Source organism: Triticum aestivum, chromosome 3D (genome assembly GCF_018294505.1).
Source record: "Triticum aestivum cultivar Chinese Spring chromosome 3D, IWGSC CS RefSeq v2.1, whole genome shotgun sequence".
Lineage (NCBI taxonomy): Eukaryota > Viridiplantae > Streptophyta > Magnoliopsida > Poales > Poaceae > Triticum > Triticum aestivum.
In genome coordinates, this window is record NC_057802.1 from 387,318,465 (window position 1) to 387,338,814 (window position 20,350).

Below are 20,350 nucleotides of genomic sequence, written 5' to 3' on the forward strand. Positions count from 1 at the left end.
TCTTCCACTTGCCAACCTCTGGACTCTTGGGCTTAACAAATTTGACATGAGTGTTCTCTTGCACTTGTGGTTGCCCCCCGAGTGTAGGATTCTTAATGGTGATCTTGATTATCTCCTTGCCATCGGGTTGCTTGTCAAGCACAACTTGTCTCCCCAAGACCTTGTCGCTCTCCTTATTTTTCCTGGGCTCACCAATGACAATATTATTCTTATTAGCTGATTCGGCTATGCTGGGCCGAATTAACATCTTTTCCCCTCCAAATCCATGGTGTTCATTGGGAAAGGCTGCTTATCAACTTGCATCTCAGAAAAATTCAATCGTCCGTCATGAATGGCCGATTGTATCTGTCATTGAAAAACATTACAATCATTAGTAGCATGAGAAAAAGAGTTATGATACTTGCAATAAGCACACCATTTCAGCTCTTCAAACGACGGTAAAGTATGAGATATTCTAATAATCTTTGCTTGCAATAAAGCATCAAATATTCTATCACACTTAGCAATGTTGAAAGTAAATTTCATCTCTTCATCATGATTCTTATGAATTGGCTTTAAATCATTGCAAGTGAATGGTTTGGCCTTAGATAGCCAAACAAATTCAGCAGCATAAACATCACCCTCACCGTCCGAGTGGTCACTATCATACTCAACCATATTCATCTTAGGACGATCAGTTTTATATCTACGCACCTCTTTAAGATCTTTGCTTCGGCTTTCTTGAGCCAAAGCCCTTTGCAAGACTTGGTTGATATTTAAAAACTCATGTCCTTCTAGCCTTTCTCTAATGTGAGTTCTCAAACCACTAAGCACAAGATCAGCCAAATCCCTCTCGGTTATCACCAAACTATAGCACCAATTTTTTGTCTCTCTAAATCTCTTGACGTAATCGGAGACCGATTCATCATGCTTTTTTCTAACCGAGATGTGACAACTTAAGCTCATTATCACCACTATAAAAATGATCATGGAACTTTTGTTCCAAGTGAAACCATGTAGTAATAGAACCGGGTGGTAACGCAGAAAACCACGAGAAATCAGTACCGGTTAAAGATAAAGGAAAATAACATACTCTCCACTCATCTCGTGAACTTGCCTCACCTAATTGTGCCAAGTACTGACTAACATGCTCCCAGGTGGTTTTTGTGCCCTCTCCATTAAACTTAACAAAATCTCGAATTTTATATCCCAGAGGGCATTGAATTGCATCAAAGTATTCTAGATATGGCTTTTGGTAAATACGGTTCCTTGGTAACTCAACTCCAAAATTCTCTCGGAGCATCTTAGCCATCTCCTCTCTAAGATTAGCTAGACCATCATCCAAAGTGGACGATGAAGCTTGTGGCAGTAGCATAGGAGGAGTAGGGTTAGTAGCTGCAGGTGTGAATTGTGGCATGTATGCCGAATTGTAATTCGGCAGTGATCTAACAGTGTTTGCTCTTGTAGGTAGGGTTTGGTTCGGCATCACCACCGAACTTGGCATACTCATGATAGGATTAATGGGTGCAACAACAATTTGATTTGTGGGGCTAGGATAAAAATTCATCGGCATGGGAGGCGCCGATGAAATAGGTAAAGTTGGACTAGGGATTTCTGCGGTAACAGGCACACCAACATTACCACTAGATGATTGAGGCATACTATTTTTAGCATTACTATTTTCCAAGAAAATTTGGTATAAAATATTATTGCTATCAGTAATGCGACTATCAATTTCAGCCCATACCTCGGGAGAGAAGGTATTACTTACAGAGGGTTTAACCTGCTCATCATGAAGAGGAGGAAACTTGATTTCTCCAATCGGAGTGATATTGCCTTGGCGATCCTTCTTGAACTTAGCAAGGAACTCATGCATCTCCTTCTCTTCACGCGCCTTTTTGTACTCCTCATAAGCTTGGCGATGTTCCTCCGATAACTCCTCAAAATTGGGCTTGATTATGTTATCGGCGTTGATTTTCGAGGGCTTGGGAATCTTGTCGTTGCCAGACATGATGGATGATGATGACGATTGATCTTTAGTCCCCAGCGAAGTCACCAAAAAGTGTGTTCGCACACGAACACGTCACCGTGTACCCTCGGCGTCGAGCGCGATACGCAGGACACGTCGCCGAAGGAGGCTCACCGGAAGCGCGATACGCAAGACAATCCGGCGAGCTCTTTTGAAGACCCGAAACCCCACGCGGCCGGGAGAGACCCCGTTTGGACGCACGGCGGTGATGGGCTCCCCTAGGTCGGTTTGCCCGCCCCTAGGGTTTCGTAGATCGAAGCTCTCCAAAGCGAAGAACATTGATGAACGAGAAGCAGAAAACTAGGGTAGGAAATGAAAGTTTGTAGGTGGGTTTTGCGATTGTGTGTTGTTGTTCAATCGGCCGTCACCCCTTAGGTATATAAGACGCGACTGGACTTCCTGTGCAAGGAAAAGGCTTGGATTCACGTCCAAAACCCTAGTCAAATTCGGATTGGTTTTGTCCAAACTTTCCAAAACTGTTCGGTTTAAACTGGCTGCACCTTGCGGGTCTTTTTTGTGGTGGTAAACGACCTCGGATGAAAACGAGACCAAAGCAATCTTGACCGTTTCAACGAACTTTCATGTTGAACGTTTTTTGATCAGAGGTCATCTTCAGGGCCAAATTGCTCGCGCAAAACAGTTAAATACTCACGCAGCTCATCAGACATACCCACATGTGTCTCGTTCCGGGCGTCATATTTTGCCCATTAAAGGGTCTCGCTGTGCGGGCTCTAACGTTTGCATACGACCTCGAATTGGGACGATCTTTATATCAAAATCAATCGATTCGACGAGACGAAGACAATTCGTGTAGATCATTTTTCTATACGGGGCAGTATTGGGGGCGGAATGAGCCGAATAGTGTTCTGAATACAAAATCTCAGTATTTCGACCACAACTTCGCCCTTCGAGATGAGATCGGATGGCGATGGCCCAAACTTCAAAAATGTTCATATCGACAATATTAAACTTTTTTATGTATATCAGTTCTCCAGTTAAGGCCATATTAATTAAGTTCTTGACCGTGCCAAAATCTGGTGTCAACAGGGGTAGCCCTAGATTAGAAGTTCCGCCGCCGCAAGGCTCTGTAGCCATCGAAAACCAATCTAGACCCCGGTCCGGCACCCTGCCGGAGGGGGGAATCATCACCGGTGGCCATCTTCATCATCCCAGCGGCCACCATGATGAGGAGGGAGTAGTCCACCCTTGGGGCTGAGGGTTTGTACCAGTAGCTATGTGTTTAATCTCTCTCTCTCTCTCTCTCTCTCGTGTTCTTGAGATGTCACGATCTTGATGTATCGCGGGCTTTGTTAATATAGTCGGATAATATGGTGTTTTCCCCTCTCTATCTTGTTGTAATAAATTGCGTTTTCCCTTTGAGATTTCGCTGTTATCGGATTGAATACTTTTATTGAGAACACTTGATATATGTGTTGCAATTGAGTACTCGTGGTGACAATGGGGTATCGTATTGATTCACTTGATATATGTTTTGGCACTCAACTCGTGGATTCCGGGGGTGACATTGGGGTAATCTATGCATAGGGGTTGATGCACGTTCTTGTCTTTGTTTCTCCGGTAGAAATCTTGGGGCACTCTTTGAAGTTCTTTGTGTTGGATTGAGTATTATGAATATGAATTTGCTTTGGTGTTATTTTAGTACGAACTCTAGGATAGATCGAACGAAAAGAATAGATTTGTGTTATTTTAGTACGAACTCTTGAATAGATCGAACGGAAAGAATAGCTTTGAGGTGGTTTCATACCCTACAAACAATTTATTCTTATGTTCTCCACTAGATAGGAACTTTGGAATGATTCTTCATCACACTTTGAGGGATGGTTATATGATCCAATTATATTAGCACTGTTGAGAGATTGCACTAGCGAAAGTACGGACCCTAGGCCTCATTTTCAAGCATTGCAATACCATTTTTGTGCCCGTTTACTATTTGTTACCTTGCTTTTTTTATTCAATCAGATTATAGAAATATATTTCTACCATCCATATTACACTTTTATCACCATCTCTTCGCCGAACTAGTGCACCTATACAATTTGCCATTGTATTGGGTGTGTTGGGGACACAAGAGATTTCTTGTCTTTGGTTGCAGGGTCATTTGAGATAGACTATCTTCATCCTACGCCTCCCACGGATTGATAAACCTTAGGTCATCCACTTGAGGGAAAATTGCTATTGTCCTACAAAACTCTGTGCTTGAAGGCCCAACACGTGTCTACAAGAATAAAGTTGTGTAGTAGACATTAGTAACCAGCAAGATATCTGCTTCAGCAGGTAGCATTGTCTGCTCTAAAGACCTTGTTTTCACTCCAGATTTCTCCATAATCAATTCAAATGGCTGATGCACAGGAAGAGCAGTTGAATATACAAACATTATCGACAAATGCAATGAGAAATACAAAAAAGGACGACATGATATAATTCACATATATGACGCTTGGCTAAATAGCATGGCATTGCATAATTCACATATATAATGCCTTGCAACAAGATAGCATTGCATAATTCACATATATAATGTCTTGCAAGAAGATGGCAGCGCATAATTCACATATATGGTAATTAGACACTAAACAGTTGGCATTCACACAAAGCATGTCTAAACTAAGCAAATGACATAATAAAAAATGATGGCATGATATAATTCACATATAAGATGACTGGCTAACCAGGGTGACATTGCAAAATTCACATATATGATGCCCGGCTAAATAAGATGGCATTGCATGATTCACATATACGATAAAGAAACTAAACAGATGGCATTCACACAAAGCATGTGTAAACTAAGCAGATGACATATTTGATGTATAAAGTAAGCAATGCAAGGCACCATATGCATGATATTACCAACATCAACATGCCAAGTTAGAGCGAAGAACTCAGGGGGTAAATAGGAGTGGTCTTCTCCTTCTGAGTCCCCCTCAGAACAGTTAGCTTCCTCTTGATTACAATCCGAAATGGGTGGAGGGTGGGCTGCCTTTGTGACCACCATGGAGCGACGTCTGCATGAAATTTTATTGCCACGCAAGGCTCGTCTCTTTTGCTCTATATGTTCAATTCCATTGTGTACAATAGCTGACATGCATAGGAATAAAACATAGTGAGATTATGTAAGGAGTGCATGCACAAATCCAGAGTGATGGTAGTAAACTGTGGATAGACCCAAAACCAATGATAGTAGGCAGATAATAGCTTTAGTTAAAAAATACAGATAATGGCTCCTTTAATGTTTGTTTGCACCCAACATGAAACTCATAGTAGACACCCGAGATTAACTAGATAGTAGACAGATAGTACTGATTGTTGCCCCAATATGTACCCCACAACCATTTAAAAACTCAAGTTTCAGCATTAGTTTGGACCTGACTCGGAGTCTAATAGGTGAACAGGATGATAAAGTAGCATGTCATCATATTAAGCGATGCATAACGTAAGCAGACACGAAAGAGTGCGACCTCTCTTGCGGACCCGTGTAGTCCTCAAGGTCATCTGCTTAGTTGATGATGCTAATGCAGTAATCGTGCCTGCCGGCGGCGGGGAAGAAGATCTGAGGCGGCAAAAGACAGTCTGGAGAGCGGATCCCTGCTGTGGTGAACCCTTCCGTCGTTGGAGCAGCTGAGCTGGGCTGGAACACAGTGCAGCAGGAGCGGAACAAACCACACAAGGTTTTCTTTGACACATATCTGTAACAGAAGTAATTGTGTAAGGGCTTGTTTGAATTTGAGGATTCTAACAATGCAGGGATAGGAAATACAGAGGAATAGGATTGGAATGCATGCGCAAAACAGAGAATTTAAAAACGCGGGATTTCTACCAATCTGGATGCTTGGTTCACAAGAATTGGGAGATCACAGGATGCAAAGAAGCATGGTGAGATTAAGTCAAACCACAAGAAAATGTACGATTATAATGCTATTATGCTACTATCTCTTAGTCTTGTGCTTCATGAATAGGAATTTGAAAAGGAGGACAAGTGGATATTAAAATTCCTACGGTTTTTCTTTCAAGGAGACACTGAAGGAACAAATCCTGCAGTTTTCCTTTGCTACATTCCTTTGAACCAAATGCATGAATAGTAATACCATAGGAAGCTTTCCAATTCCTATGTTTTTCCTTCACTTTTCCTTTCAAGCACTGGTGATTCTAGTAGGAAGACTTGAGCAGGGAAAAGCCTACACTCAAAAAATGTTTTTGTGCTACTTCTACTACTTTGGACCCAGGCCACTGCTCTACTAGCTCAACTCCCAGGCCCATCTACAAATGCACAGCTCAAATGCACAGAGATAAATAATGATGGCGTTCAAGAGAGTCCATCACGGATAGCTAAGTTGCCTGGTACCTCACTGCTTGTCATATAGTAGGAGAAACTAATCGTATTTCACGTTACTACGTATGCTCAGTGGACAATATATATAACATGTAGAGTAAAAAAGAGATGCAGCAAGTGTACAACCTCTTTGGCGAAGCCATGTCGATCTCAGCGTGATTGGGTTGGTCGGTGAGGATGCTCTGGCTGATTTGGCTGTCGGAGGAGGGGAAGAAGATCTTAGGCGTCTGGAGATGGAGCCCGGGGTACCGCTCCGCTGTGATGGAGGGTTTCGTCATTGGAGCAGCTCTGGTGAGTTGTACGATGGCGAGGCTGAAGCAGGACAAGAGAGACTACGTTAACCTGAGTGGAATTCTAATAGCATCTCCAATAGATGATGTAAAATACATAACCACAAAGGGCTAGATGTAAAATACATCAGCCGCTCATCTCTTAACTTAACTGTCAAAACTAAATTTAATTGACGAAACTGAATTTTACTATCGAAACTGAAGGCACTAGTAGCAGAAAAGCAGCACCACCGCCAGGAGCAGCAGCGCGTGCGAGAGCCGGGGCAGCTGGTCGTGTAGCAGCATCTCGGGTAGCAGCTGCAGGGGCTCGAGCGAGAGTAGTATCTGCTACTCGTGCAGCAGCAGCGCGCACAAGAGTAGAGCAGCAGGCAGGGTGAGGCTACACGTCAGTCGACTCACTTTTTCATCTCTGGTCAGTCAATTTTCCAGCCGCTGGATATGAAATCAAGGGCCTGCAGTTCATCTTCAACCTCCACCCCCTGAGCTGCCAGCCACCACCGTCCAAACCGCCAGCCCCCGCCCCCTCCCCCCCCCTGCACTGAGCTTTTTCTCCGGCGATCCCCACGCCACCGCCCCACCACCACCGGCGACCACCCCTAAGATAGATAGCGGGGTACCTCTCCGGCGAGCCCCCTCCCTGTTGCGGCCGGTTCTTCCTTAACTCCGGCGAGCCCCCCCCCCCCACCCCCTGAAAATCGACTGACACAAAAGTCGATTCATTCGACTAAAGTGTAGCTAAATCGGAGCAGCAACGCAAGCAAGATCAAGAGCGAGAGCAGCAGCGCAAGCAAGAGCAAGAGCAAGAGCAGCAGCATGAGCAAGAGCAAGTGCAGACTAGGCAGGGGACAGAGAGCAAGAGCAGAGCAGCAGCGCGAGCGAGAGCCAAAGCAGCAGCAGGTCCTACTGATGTAGACCGTCGCTGCCGAGGGAGAGACGTCGTGGAGGAAGTGGCTGGCGACACCGCCGTGGATGGAGCCGCACCATGTCGGCTTGGGACCGAGCCCCGGCAGCCTCGTGTGTTGGGCATACACATAACAGGTAGGCCCACGAAGGGTCGAAATATCATAAAGCATGGGGTCCACACAACATGTGGGTCCAGATAAATTTCATACAGACATATTATCCACTCGACCAAGCAGCATACCATCCACTCGGATGACAGTTCACCACTCGACCGTACGACTCACTCGGGTATACGAAGACTAGCAGGCAGCAAGGCAGTCAAAGCATAGTTCTCACAGTGAAGGCTTGGTAGTGGACTGGCATTATGGCATTCATTCTCCACTTTGTAACATAGGAGGTGAGGGGGTGTGCACTCTATATAAGCCACCCCCACCACTAGACTGGGGGGCTTTTTTCTTCCAGCTCTCTCTTTCTAACCATTAGTCTCAGGACATAGCTCAGGCATGGAGATCCTCTCTCCCCTCTCTCTCTCTCTCTCAAACACACATTGTAATCTCTGGATACATACTCAGATAAAACAAAACCTCTCCGGAGCACGAGCCGTAGGGTTGTTATCTCCACCGTGAGAGGCCCGAACTCGCTAAAACCACCGTGTCACCCATTTGCATCTCGGTAGATCATGCTCCTTTATCCTACCCCTCTCTTATTGCCGGAATCGTTCCCACGATAGTTGGCGCCCACCGTGGGGCATTGCGTTTATCGAACCATGATGCAAATGGTTTTCTTTCTTCAATGTCCGTCCGCCGATCAACAATCATCAATGGAGGATCTGATCCAGGATGTTTCGGACATCACTCCATTCACAGGGGAGTCATGATACTCTTCGTACAGAGGGATCAGGAAGTCCCATTCCATACTATCTTATTCTTTACAATCGATCATCACGCTAACAAATCTGTTGGTTTTCTTCCCGTATGAACAATCACCTGGGATCTTGTTATTGCTATTGTATAGATCCAACAAAAAAAGGAGCACAGATGCTGGCCACGAGCCCAACCACGACAGCTCTTTTCTCCAATCGATCTTTCAACAGCGACCTGCGCGGTGAAGGCAACAGCTCGACGATGGCCTTCGCGGTACATGCCTAGACTCAACTGCGCTACGGCGACCCCCGCAGCGGACGCACTGCCCCGACGCAGCGCCGACACCGGGACTGGCCATGTCCCGGACCACAGCGCTCCTCCGAGCGGTCGACTGCAGGACGCGGCCACCAGATCGACTCAGCATCGTCTCAAGCTCTGCCTGCGCAGCCTCACAGGAGAAAGCCGCCCCGTACTCGGATCTATCGCAGGCCGCCTCACCACGCGCTGGATCAATGAGCGCGCCGCCGCCGTGGCCGACCAGGGAGCCCAGCCCCGCCTTCCTCTTTCTTCCTAATATTAATTCCATCCCATTCATTTCCTGCATGCAGGGAATAAATGGCCGCGGGAAAAGGGAAACGTCCCTAGCATGCATAATGGGATTTTAACTCTTGCTAATTAGCATTAATGCCTCTTGCATGCAGATTCTGGGCGTGGGGCCAATCCTTCAATGCGTTGGACGTGGACTCGGCCACCCACACGCCGTCGCTTGGCTACACACGCCAGCGTCACTCAGCCGCCCGCACGCCATCGCTCAGCTGGACACGCCTTCGTCAACTTGTCCGACTCAGCCACCCCGTGCATCGCTCTCGGCTGGACATTTTCTTGTCAGTCATCACTCCGCGGGACACGTCTACTTCACTCGGACGCCCCGTGCATGGTCATTTCGCGGGACGCATCTATTTCAATCGGACGCCCCGTGCATCGTCACTTCGTGGGACACGTCTACTTCACCCGCACATCGCCGCGCATCGTCACTCCGCGGAACGCGTATATGATACGTCCATTTTGCATCATGCTTTTATATCGATATTTATTGCTTTATGGGCTGTTATTACATATTATGTCACAATACTTATGCCTATTCTCTCTTATTTTACAAGGTTTACATAAGGAGGGAGAATGCCGGCAGCTGGAATTCTGGGCTGGAAAAGGAGCAAATATTAGAGACCTATTCTGCACAACTCCAAAAGTCCTGAAACTCCACGAAAGTTATTTTTGGAAATAATAAAAAATATTGAGCGGAAGAAATACGTCACGGGGGCCTCCACCTATCCACGAAGGTGGGGGCGCGCCCTACCCCCCTGGGCGCGCCTCCTGCCTCGTGGGCCCCCTGTTGGCCCTCCGGTGCCCATCTTCTGCTATATGAAGTCTTTCGTCCGAAGAAAAATCATATGCAAGCTTTCGGGACGAGACTTCGCCGCCACGAGGCGGAACCTTGGCGGAACCAATCTAGGGCTCCGGCAGATCTGTTCTGCCCGGGACACTTCCCTCCGGGAGGGGGAAATCATCGCCATCGTCATCACCAACAGTCCTCTCATCGGGAGAGGGCAATCTCCATCAACATCTTCACCAGCACCATCTCCTCTCAAAACCCTAGTTCATCTCTTGTATCCCATTCTTGTCTCTAAGTCCGGGATTGGTACCTGTAGGTTGCTAGTAGTGTTGATTACTCCTTGTAGTTGATGCTAGTTGGTTTATTTGGTGGAAGATCATATGTTCAGATCCATTATGCATATTAATACCCCTCTGATTATGAACATGAACATGCTTTGTGAGTAGTTACGTTTGTTCCTGAGGACATGGGAGAAGTCTTGCTATTAGTAGTCATTTGAATTTGGTATTCGTTCGATATTTTGATGAGATGTATGTTGTCTATACTCTAGTGGTGTTATGTGAACGTCGACTACATAACACTTCACTATTATTTGGGCCTAGAGGAAGGCATTGGGAAGTAATAAGTAGATGATGGGTTGCTAGAGTGACAGAAGCTTAAACCCTAGTTTATGCGTTGCTTCGTAAGGGGCTGATTTGGATCCATATGTTTCATGCTATGGTTAGGTTTACCTTAATACTTTTGTTGTAGTTGCGGATGCTTGCAATAGAGGTTAATCATAAGTCGGATGCTTGTCCAAGTAAAGGCAGCACCCAAGCACCGGTCCACCCACATATCAAATTATCAATGTACCGAACGCGAATCATATGAACGTGATGAAAACTAGCTTGACGATAATTCCCATGTGTCCTCGGGAGCGCTTTTCTCTATATAAGAGTTTGTCCAGGCTTGTCCTTTGCTACAACAAGGATTTGGCCACCTTGCTGCACTTTATTTACTTTTGTTACTTGTTGCTCGTTACAAATTATCCTATCACAAAACTATCTGTTACCTATAATTTCAGTGCTTGCAGAGAATACCTTGCTGAAAACCGCTTATCATTTCCTTCTGCTCCTCGTTGGGTTCGACACTCTTACTTATCGAAAGGACTATGATAGATCCCCTATACTTGTGGGTCATCAGTCTACTTCACTCGAACGCCCCGTGCATGATCACTCCGCGGGACAGGTCTATTTCAATCGGACACCCCGCGCATCGTCACTCCGCGGGACGCGTCTACTTCACCCGCACATCGCCGTGCATCGTCACTCCGCGGAACGCGTCTACTTCACTCGGACGCCACGCGCATCATCACTCTTCGGAACGTGTTTACTTCACTCGGCCGCCCCACGCGTCGCCACTCGGTTGGTCACCTCATAACCATTCGGCCGCTGCGTGCGTCGCCACTCGGTTGGTCACCTCATCACCACTCGGCCGCCCCGCGCGTCGCCACTCGGTTGGTCACCTCATCACCACTCGTTCGCTCCGCGCGTCGCTTATCGGTTGGTCACCTCATCACCACTCGGCCGCCCCGCGCGTCACCATCGGTTGGTCACCTCATAACCGCTAGGCCGCCCCGCGCATCGCCATCGGTTGGTCACCTCATCACCACTCGGCCGCCCCGCGCCTCGCCATCGGTTGGTCACCTCATCACCACTCGGCCGCCCCGCGCGTTGCCATCGATCGGTTGGTCACCTCATCACCACTTGGCCGCCCCGCGCATTGCCATCGGTTGGTCACCTCATCACCCCTCGGCCGCCCCGCGCGTCGCCATCAGTTGGTCACCTCATCACCACTCGGCCACCCCGTGCGTCGCCACTCGGTTGGTCACCTCATAACCACTCGGCGGCCCCGCGCGTCGCCATCGGTTGGTCACCTCATCACCACTCGGCCGCCCCGCGCGTCGCCATCGATCGGTTGGTCACCTCATCACCACTCGGCCGCCCCGCGCGTCGCCATCGGTTGGTCACCTCATCACCCCTCGGCCGCCCCGTGCGTCGCCATCGGTTGGTCACCTCATCACCACTCGGCCGCCCCGCGCCTCGCCACTCGGTTGGTCACCTCATAACCACTCGGCCGCCCCGCGCGTCGCCATCGGTTGGTCACCTCATCACCACTCGGCCGTGCCGCGCATCGCCATTGGTTGGTCGCCTCATCACCACTCGGCCGCCCCGTGCGTCGCCACTCGGTTGGTCACCTCATCACCACTCGGCCGCTCCGCGCGTCGCCTATCGGTTGGTCACCTCATCACCACTCGGCCGCCCCGCGCGTCGCCATCGGTTGGTCACCTCATAACCGCTAGGCCGCCCCGCGCGTCGTCATCGGTTGGTCACCTCATCACCACTCGGCCGCCCCGCGCGTCGCCATCGGTTGGTCACCTCATCACCACTCGGCCGCCCCGCGCGTCGCCATCGTTTGGTCACCTCATCACCACCCGGCCGCCCCACGCGTCGCCACTCGGTTGGTCACTGATACGTCTCCAACGTATCTATAATTTATGAAGTATTCATGCTATTATATTATCTGTTTTGGATGTTTATGGTCTTTACTAAACACTTTTATATTATTTTTCGGACTAACCTATTAACTGGAGGCCCAGCCCAAATTGCTGTTCTCTTGCCTGTTTCAGTGTTTCGAAGAAAAGGAATATGAAACGGAGTCCAAACAGAATGAAACCTTTGGGAGAGTTATTTTTGGAACGGAAGCAATCCAGGAGACTTGGAGTAGACGTCAGGGAAGCTTCGAGGAAGCCACAAGGCAGGGAGGCGCGCCCTACCCCCCTAGGCGCGCCCCCACCCTCGTGGGCCCCTCGTGGCTCCCCTGACCGACTTCTTTTGCCTATATATATCCATATACCCTAAAAACATCGGGGAGCACAATAGATCGGGAGTTCCGCCGCCGCAAGCCTCTGTAGCCACCAAAAACCAATTGGGACCCTGTCCCAACACCCTGCCGGAGGGGGGAACCCTCACCGGTGGCCATCTTCATCATCCCGGCGCTCTCCATGATGAGGAGGGAGTAGTTCACCCTCAGAGCTGAGGGTATGTACCAGTAGCTATGTGTTTGATCTCTCTCTCTCTCTCGTGTTCTTGATTTGCCATGATCTTGATGTATCGCGAGCTTTGCTATTATAGTTGGATCTTATGATGTTTCTCCCCTCTACTCTCTTGTAATGAATTGATTTTTCCCTTTGAAGTTATCTTATCGGATTGAGTCTTTAAGGATTTGAGAACACTTGATGTAGGTCTTGCATGTGCTTATCTGTGGTGACAATGGGATATCACGCGATGTACTTGATGTATGTTTTGGTGATCAACTTGCGGGTTCCGTGACCTCTTGAACTTATGCATAGGGGTTGGCACACGTTTTCGTCTTGACTCTCCGGTAGAAACTTTGGGCACTCTTTGAAGTTATTTGTATTGGTTGAATAGATGAATCTGAGATTGTGTGATGCATATCGTATAATCATACCCACGGATACTTGAGGTGACATTGGAGTATCTAGGTGACATTAGGGTTTTGGTTGATTTGTGTCTTAAGGTGTTATTCTAGTACGAACTCTATGATAGATCAAACCGAAAGAATAGCTTCATGTTATTTTACTACGGACTCTTGAATAGATCGATCCAAAAGGATAACTTTGAGGTGGTTTCATACCCTACCATAATCTCTTCATTTGTTCTCCGCTATTAGTGACTTTGGGGTGACTCTTTGTTGCATGTTGAGGGATAGTTATATGATCCAATTATGTTATTATTGTTGAGAGAACTTGCACTAGTGAAAGTATGAACCCTAGGCCTTGTTTCAACGCATTGCAATACCGTTTGTGCTCACTTTTATCATTTGTTACCTTGCAGTTTTTATATTTTCAGATTACAAAAACCTATATCTACTATCCATATTGCACTTGTATCACCATCTCTTCGCCGAACTAGTACACCTATACAATTTACCATTGTATTGGGTGTGTTGGGGACACAAGAGACTCTTTGTTATTTGGTTGCAGGGTTGCTTGAGAGAGACCATCTTCATCCTACGCCTCCCACGGATTGATAAACCTTAGGTCATCCACTTGAGGGAAATTTGCTACTGTCCTACAAGCCTTTGCACCTGGAGGCTCAAGAACGTCTACAAGAAAAATGTTGCATAGTAGACATCAAGCTATTTTCTGGCGCCGTTGCCGTTGAGGTGAGTGGTTGAAGGTATATCTTGAGATCTTGCAATCGAATCTTTTAGTTTCTTGTTTTATCACTAGTTTAGTTTATAAAAGAAAACTACAAAAAAATGGAATTGTGGGTGCCTCATATGCTTCATCTTTCTAATGTCTTCCGTGAAAATAAGGATTCCGATAATTGTGCTCAATTGCTAGAGGAAGAATGCATTAAAATGTCTGGCACTAAATATTTGAATGATGAGCATGATTGCAATGATGTTAGTGTGAATTCTTTGAATATCCATGATGCTAATGATATGCAAAGCCACAAGCTTGGGGATGCTATGTTTGATGAAGATGATATGTTTAGTCCCCCAAGTTTTGATGAGCAAATTTATTATGATGACAGCATGCCTCCTATTTATGATGATTATTGTGATGACACGTATGCTATAAAGAATAAAGATAATCATGAAACTTGCCATCATGATTTTAATTTTCAGTTGGATTATGCTTCACATGATAGCTATTTTGTTGAGTTTGCTCCCACTGCTATTCATGAGAACAAATTTGCTTATGTGGAGAGTAGTAAAATTTCTATGCAAGTAGATCATGAAAAGAATGCTTTATGTGCTGGTTATATGGTTGAATTCATTCATGATGCTACTGAAAATTATTATGAGAGAGGATCACATGCTTCTACATATTGCAATAATATCAAGTTTCCTCTCTATGTGTTGAAAATTTTGCAGTTATGCTTGTTTTGCCTTCCTATGCTAGTTGATTATTGTTCCCATAAGTTGTTTGCTCACAAAATCCCTAAGCATAGGAAGTGGGTTAGACTTAAATGTGCTAGTCATATTCTTCGTGATGCTCTCTTTATGTTTCAATTCTTATCTTTTATGTGAGCATCATTGAAATCATCATGCCTAGCTAGGGGCGTTAAACGTTAGCGCTTGTTGGGAGGCAACCCAATTTTATTTTAGTTATTTGCCTTTTGCTCCTGCTTAGTAATAAATAATCTATCTGGCCTCTTGTTAGATGTGGTTTTATGTTTTAATTAGTGTCTGTGCCAAGTAGAACCTTTGGGAAGACTTGGGTGAAGTCTTTATGATCATGCTGTAAAAAACAGAAACTTTAGCGCTCACGAGATTAGCTGTCATTTTTTACTGGAGAGTGATTTTAAGTTGATTTTTTTTGAAGATGATTAATAGACAAATTCCTCAGGTCTACCAATTTATTTCAGAATTTTTGGAGTTCCAGAAGTATGCGTTTGATATAGATTACTACAGAATGTTCTGTTTTTGACAGATTCTGTTTTCTATGTGTTGTTTGCTTATTTTGATGAATCTATGAGTAGTATCAGAGGGTATGAACCATATAGAAGTTGGAATACAGTATATATTACACCAATATGAATTTAGAATGAATTCACAACAGTACCTAAGTGGTGATTTATTTTCTTATACTAACGGAGCTTACGAGTTTTCTGTTAAGTTTTGTGTTGTGAAGTTTTCAAGTTTTGGGTAAAGATTCAATGGACAATGGAATAAGGAGTGGCAAGAGCCTAAGCTTGGGGATTCCCAAGGAACCCCAAGGAAATGTTCAAGGACAACCAAGAGCCTAAGCTTGGGGATGCCCCGGAAGGCATCCCCTCTTTCGTCTTCGTTCATTAGTAACTTTACTTGGAGCTATATTTTTATTCACCACATGATATGTGTTTTGCTTGGAGCATCATTTTATTTTGTTAGTATTTGCTTTCTGTTATTTAGAATAATGTTTTGCATCTCTATTTTCAATAAAAATGTCAAGGACAGCTTTTACCATGCTTATTTTGCAAGTATACATGTTGCTGTTTCAAAACAGAAAGTTTACCGCTGTTGCAAAAATTCCCTAGAAAAGTCGGAATATGATAAAATGTTGAAACTTTTTGAATATTGAGCTCTGATAAATTTTCTACAGTGTGGTAGAGTTTCATAATGTTTGGAGTTAGGGAAGTATGATGAATCTTGCATTCTTTACAGACTGTACTGTTTTGGCAGATTGCTGTTATGTTTGCATATTTTTGCTTGTTTAATGATTCTATTTGAGGATAGGAGTATTAAATATGCATAGGTATTTAGTATGCAATGTTGAATAATAATTTTAGTGATTTGTTACAGTATAAAATGATAAGGTTTTTGCATTGGTTTATACTAACTTATCTCACGAGTTCTTGTTGAGTTTGGTGTGGATGAAGCTTTCGAGAGTTAGGAAACCGTGACATAAAAGGAATTAAGGAGACACAAAAGTTCAATCTTGGGGATGCCCAAGGCACCCCAAGATAATATTTCAAGAAGTCTCAAGCATCTAAGCTTGGGGATGCCCCGGTAGGCATCCCACCTTTCTTCTTCAACAATTATCGGATAGTATCGGTTGAGCCTAAGTTTTTGCTTCTTCACATGATGAGTGCTGTCCTTGAAGTGTCGTTTTATTTTGTTTTGCTTGCTGTATGAATAAAATACCAAGATATGAAATTCTTAAATGAGAGAGAGTCTTCACATAGCTACATAATTATTTAACTACTCATTGATCTTCACTTATATCTTTTTGGAGTAGTTTGTCATTTACTCGTGTGCTTCACTTGTATCCTATGAGTAAATGGTTGAATGATTTGAATCTCATAAATCTGAAATTATATATGTTTCATGTGCTTATCCCATGGGGAGTAATGACTTGACATATGAGAAGTAGAGGTGGTAAATTTATTGAAGGTTAGCAAACATTCAATTGGTCACTTGAACAATTCATGGAAGAATATTGAAGGAAGAGAGATTTCACATATAAATATACTATCTTGGACATCTTCTATGATTGTGAGCCCCATTAATTATTTTCAAACTTGATCAAATTAGTTGAAGTTGGACAAGGAAGACAACATAATGAGTTATGCTTGGGTATATTTGTATAGAAGTTATATTGTTATGGATCCTCTAACATGTGGTGCTTGCTATTTAGAATCCTTTGCTAGCCAAAATATCTGTACTAAGCGGGAATACTGCTTGTGCATCCAAATTCCTTGAACCAAGTTTATTCCATGAGTGTCCATCATATCTACCTATATGCGGTATTTACTTGCCGTTCCAAGTAAATTTGCATGTGCCAAACTCTAAACCTTCAAATCATAATCTATTTTGTATGCCCGAATCGCTCATCTAGCGACTAGGGGCTGTCAGTATCTTCCATGCTAGGTGGGTTATTCTCACGATGATTGGACTCCGCTCATCATTCACGAGAAAATGGCTGGTAACTGGTATGCCCAGTCCTATGATCAAAAGATCAAAAACAAATTCGCAAATAATTTAAACAAAACTCCCCCAGGATTGTTGAAAGTTGGACGGCACCCATTGTTTCGGACAAGCCGTGGAGTGTGATTGTTGGTGGAGGGGGAGTAAAATCTTTACCTTTCTGTTGGGGAATCGCCTATAATGTATCTAGTATGGAAGATATTTGGAACTCTTGGTCGTTATGTTGACAATGAAAGCATACCTCTCAAAATTATTTTCATCTCTGTTTTAAGCTTCGAGCTCTGGCACCTCTGCAAATCCCTGCTTCCCTCTGCGAAGGGCCTATCTTTTACTTTTATGCAAGAGTCAGTAGTATTCCTTCTCATTCCAACCTACTCTTTAGTTGGCAAGCATCATGTGATGGAAAGATCTAAGCATATATGGCCATTCAAATATATTTGATCATGAATTATTATTGTTGACAATTACCTATGAGGTAAAAGGTTGGGAGGCGAAACATTAAGCCCCTATCTTTCTCTGTGTTCGATGGATGCTATTTGTTCTAAAATATGCTTTGAGTGGTAGCAATCATGGAAGACTATATGATAGTTGAGTATGTGGGATTTGCTAAATCAAAGCTCTTACATAGACCCTTCCTGAAAATAAGATGAATTGCAATTGTTTGATGACTGAGAACATAGTTTGTTAGTTTTGAAGAAAGTTTATGATCTATACTTTAACATGTGAATAGTTTGTTACTTGATCATGAGAAGCTTTATGACATGAGCTACTGTTATGACATATAATGATGCTAGAAAAGGTGATTGAAATTATCATTGATCAAACTTATGCACTTGCTAGCATTCACACTGCATAAATTATTTCTTTTATCATTTACCTACTCGAGGACGAGCGGGAATTAAGCTTGGGGATGCTGATACGTCTCCAACGTATCTATAATTTATGAAGTATTCATGCTATTATATTATCTATTTTGGATGTTTATGGGCTTTACTAAACACTTTTATATTATTTTTGGGACTAACCTATTAAACGGAGGCCCAGCCCAAATTGCTGTTTTCTTGCCTATTTCAGTGTTTCGAAGAAAATGAATATCAAACGGAGTCCAAACGGAATGAAACCTTCGGGAGAGTTATTTTTCGAATGGAAGCAATCCAAGAGACTTGGAGTAGACGTCAGGGAAGCTTCGAGGAAGCCACGAGGCAGGGAGGCGCGCCCTACCCCCCCTGGGCGCGCCCCCACCCTCGTGGGCCCCTCGTGGCTCCCCTGACCGACTTATTTTTCCTATATATATCCATATACCCTAAAAACATCGGGGAGCACAATAGATCAGGACTTCCACCGCCGCAAGCCTCTGTAGCCACCAAAACCAATCGGGACCCTGTTCCAACACCCTGCCAGAGGGGGAACTCTCACCGGTGGCCATCTTCATCATCCCGGCGCTCTCCATGATGAGGAGGGAGTAGTTCACCCTCGGGGCTGAGGGTATGTACCAGTAGCTATGTGTTTGATCTCTCTCTCTCGTGTTCTTGATTTGGCACGATCTTGATGTATCGCGAGCTTTGCTATTATAGTTGGATCTTATGATGTTTCTCCCCCTCTACTCTCTTGTAATGAATTGAGTTTTCCCTTTGAAGTTATCTTATCGGATTGAGTCTTTAAGGATTTGAGAACACTTGATGTATGTCTTGCATGTGCTTATCTGTGGTGACAATGGGATATCACGTGATCTACTTGATGTATGTTTTGGTGATCAACTTGCGGGTTCCGTGACCTCGTGAACTTATGCATAGGGGTTGGCACACGTTTTCGTCTTGACTCTCTGCTAGAAACTTTGGGCACTCTTTGAAGTTCTTTGTGTTGGTTGAATAGATGAATATGAGATTGTGTGATGCATATCGTATAATCATACCCACGGATACTTGAGGTGACATTGGAGTATCTAGGTGACATTAGGGTTTTGGTTGATTTGTGTCTTAAGGTGTTATTCTAGTACGAACTCTATGATAGATCGAACAGAAAGAATAGCTTCATGTTATTTTACTACGGGCTCTTGAATAGATCGATCAGAAAGGATAACTTTGAGGTGGTTTCGTACCCTACCATAATCTCTTCGTTTGCTCTCCGCTATTAGTGACTCTTTGTTGCATGTTGAGGGATAGTTATATGATCCAATTATGTTATTATTGTTGAGAGAACTTGCACTAGTGAAAGTATGAACCCTAGGCCTTGTTTCAACGCATTGCAATACCGTTTGTGCTCACTTTTATCATTAGTTACCTTGCTGTTTTTATATTTTCAGATTACAAAAACCTATATCTACTATCCATATTGCACTTGTATCACCATCTCTTCGCTGAACTAGTGCACCTATACAATTTACCATTGTATTGGGTGTGTTGGGGACACAAGAGACTCTTTGTTATTTAGTTGCAGGGTTGCTTGAGAGAGACCATCTTCATCCTACGCCTCCCACGGGTTGATAAACCTTAGGTCATCCACTTGAGGGAAATTTGCTACTGTCCTACAAACCTCTGCACTTGGAGGCCCAACAACGTCTACACGAAGAAGGTTGTGTAGTAGACATCAGTCACCACATAACCACTCGGCCGCCCCGTGCGTCGCCATCGGTTGGTCACCTCATCACCACTCGGCTGCCTTGCGCGTCGCCACTCGGTTGGTCACCTCATAACCACTCGGCCGCACCGCGCGTCGCCATCGGTTGGTCACCTCATCACCACTCGGCCGCCCCGCGCGTCGCCATCGGTTGGTCACCTCATCACCACTTGGCCGCCCCGCGCGTCGCCATCGGTTGGTCACTTCATCACCACTCGGCCGCCCCGCGCGTCGCCATCAGTTGGTCACCTCATCACCACTCGGCCGCCCCGCGCGTCGCCACTCGGTTGGTCACCTCATCACCACTCGGCCGCCCCGCGCGTCGCCACTCGGTTGGTCACCTCATCACCACTCGGCCGCCCCACACGTTGCTACTCAGTTGGTCGCCTCATTAGCACTCGGCCGCCCGCGCGCCTTCAGACAGCTAAGTCATTTTACATTCTGTTA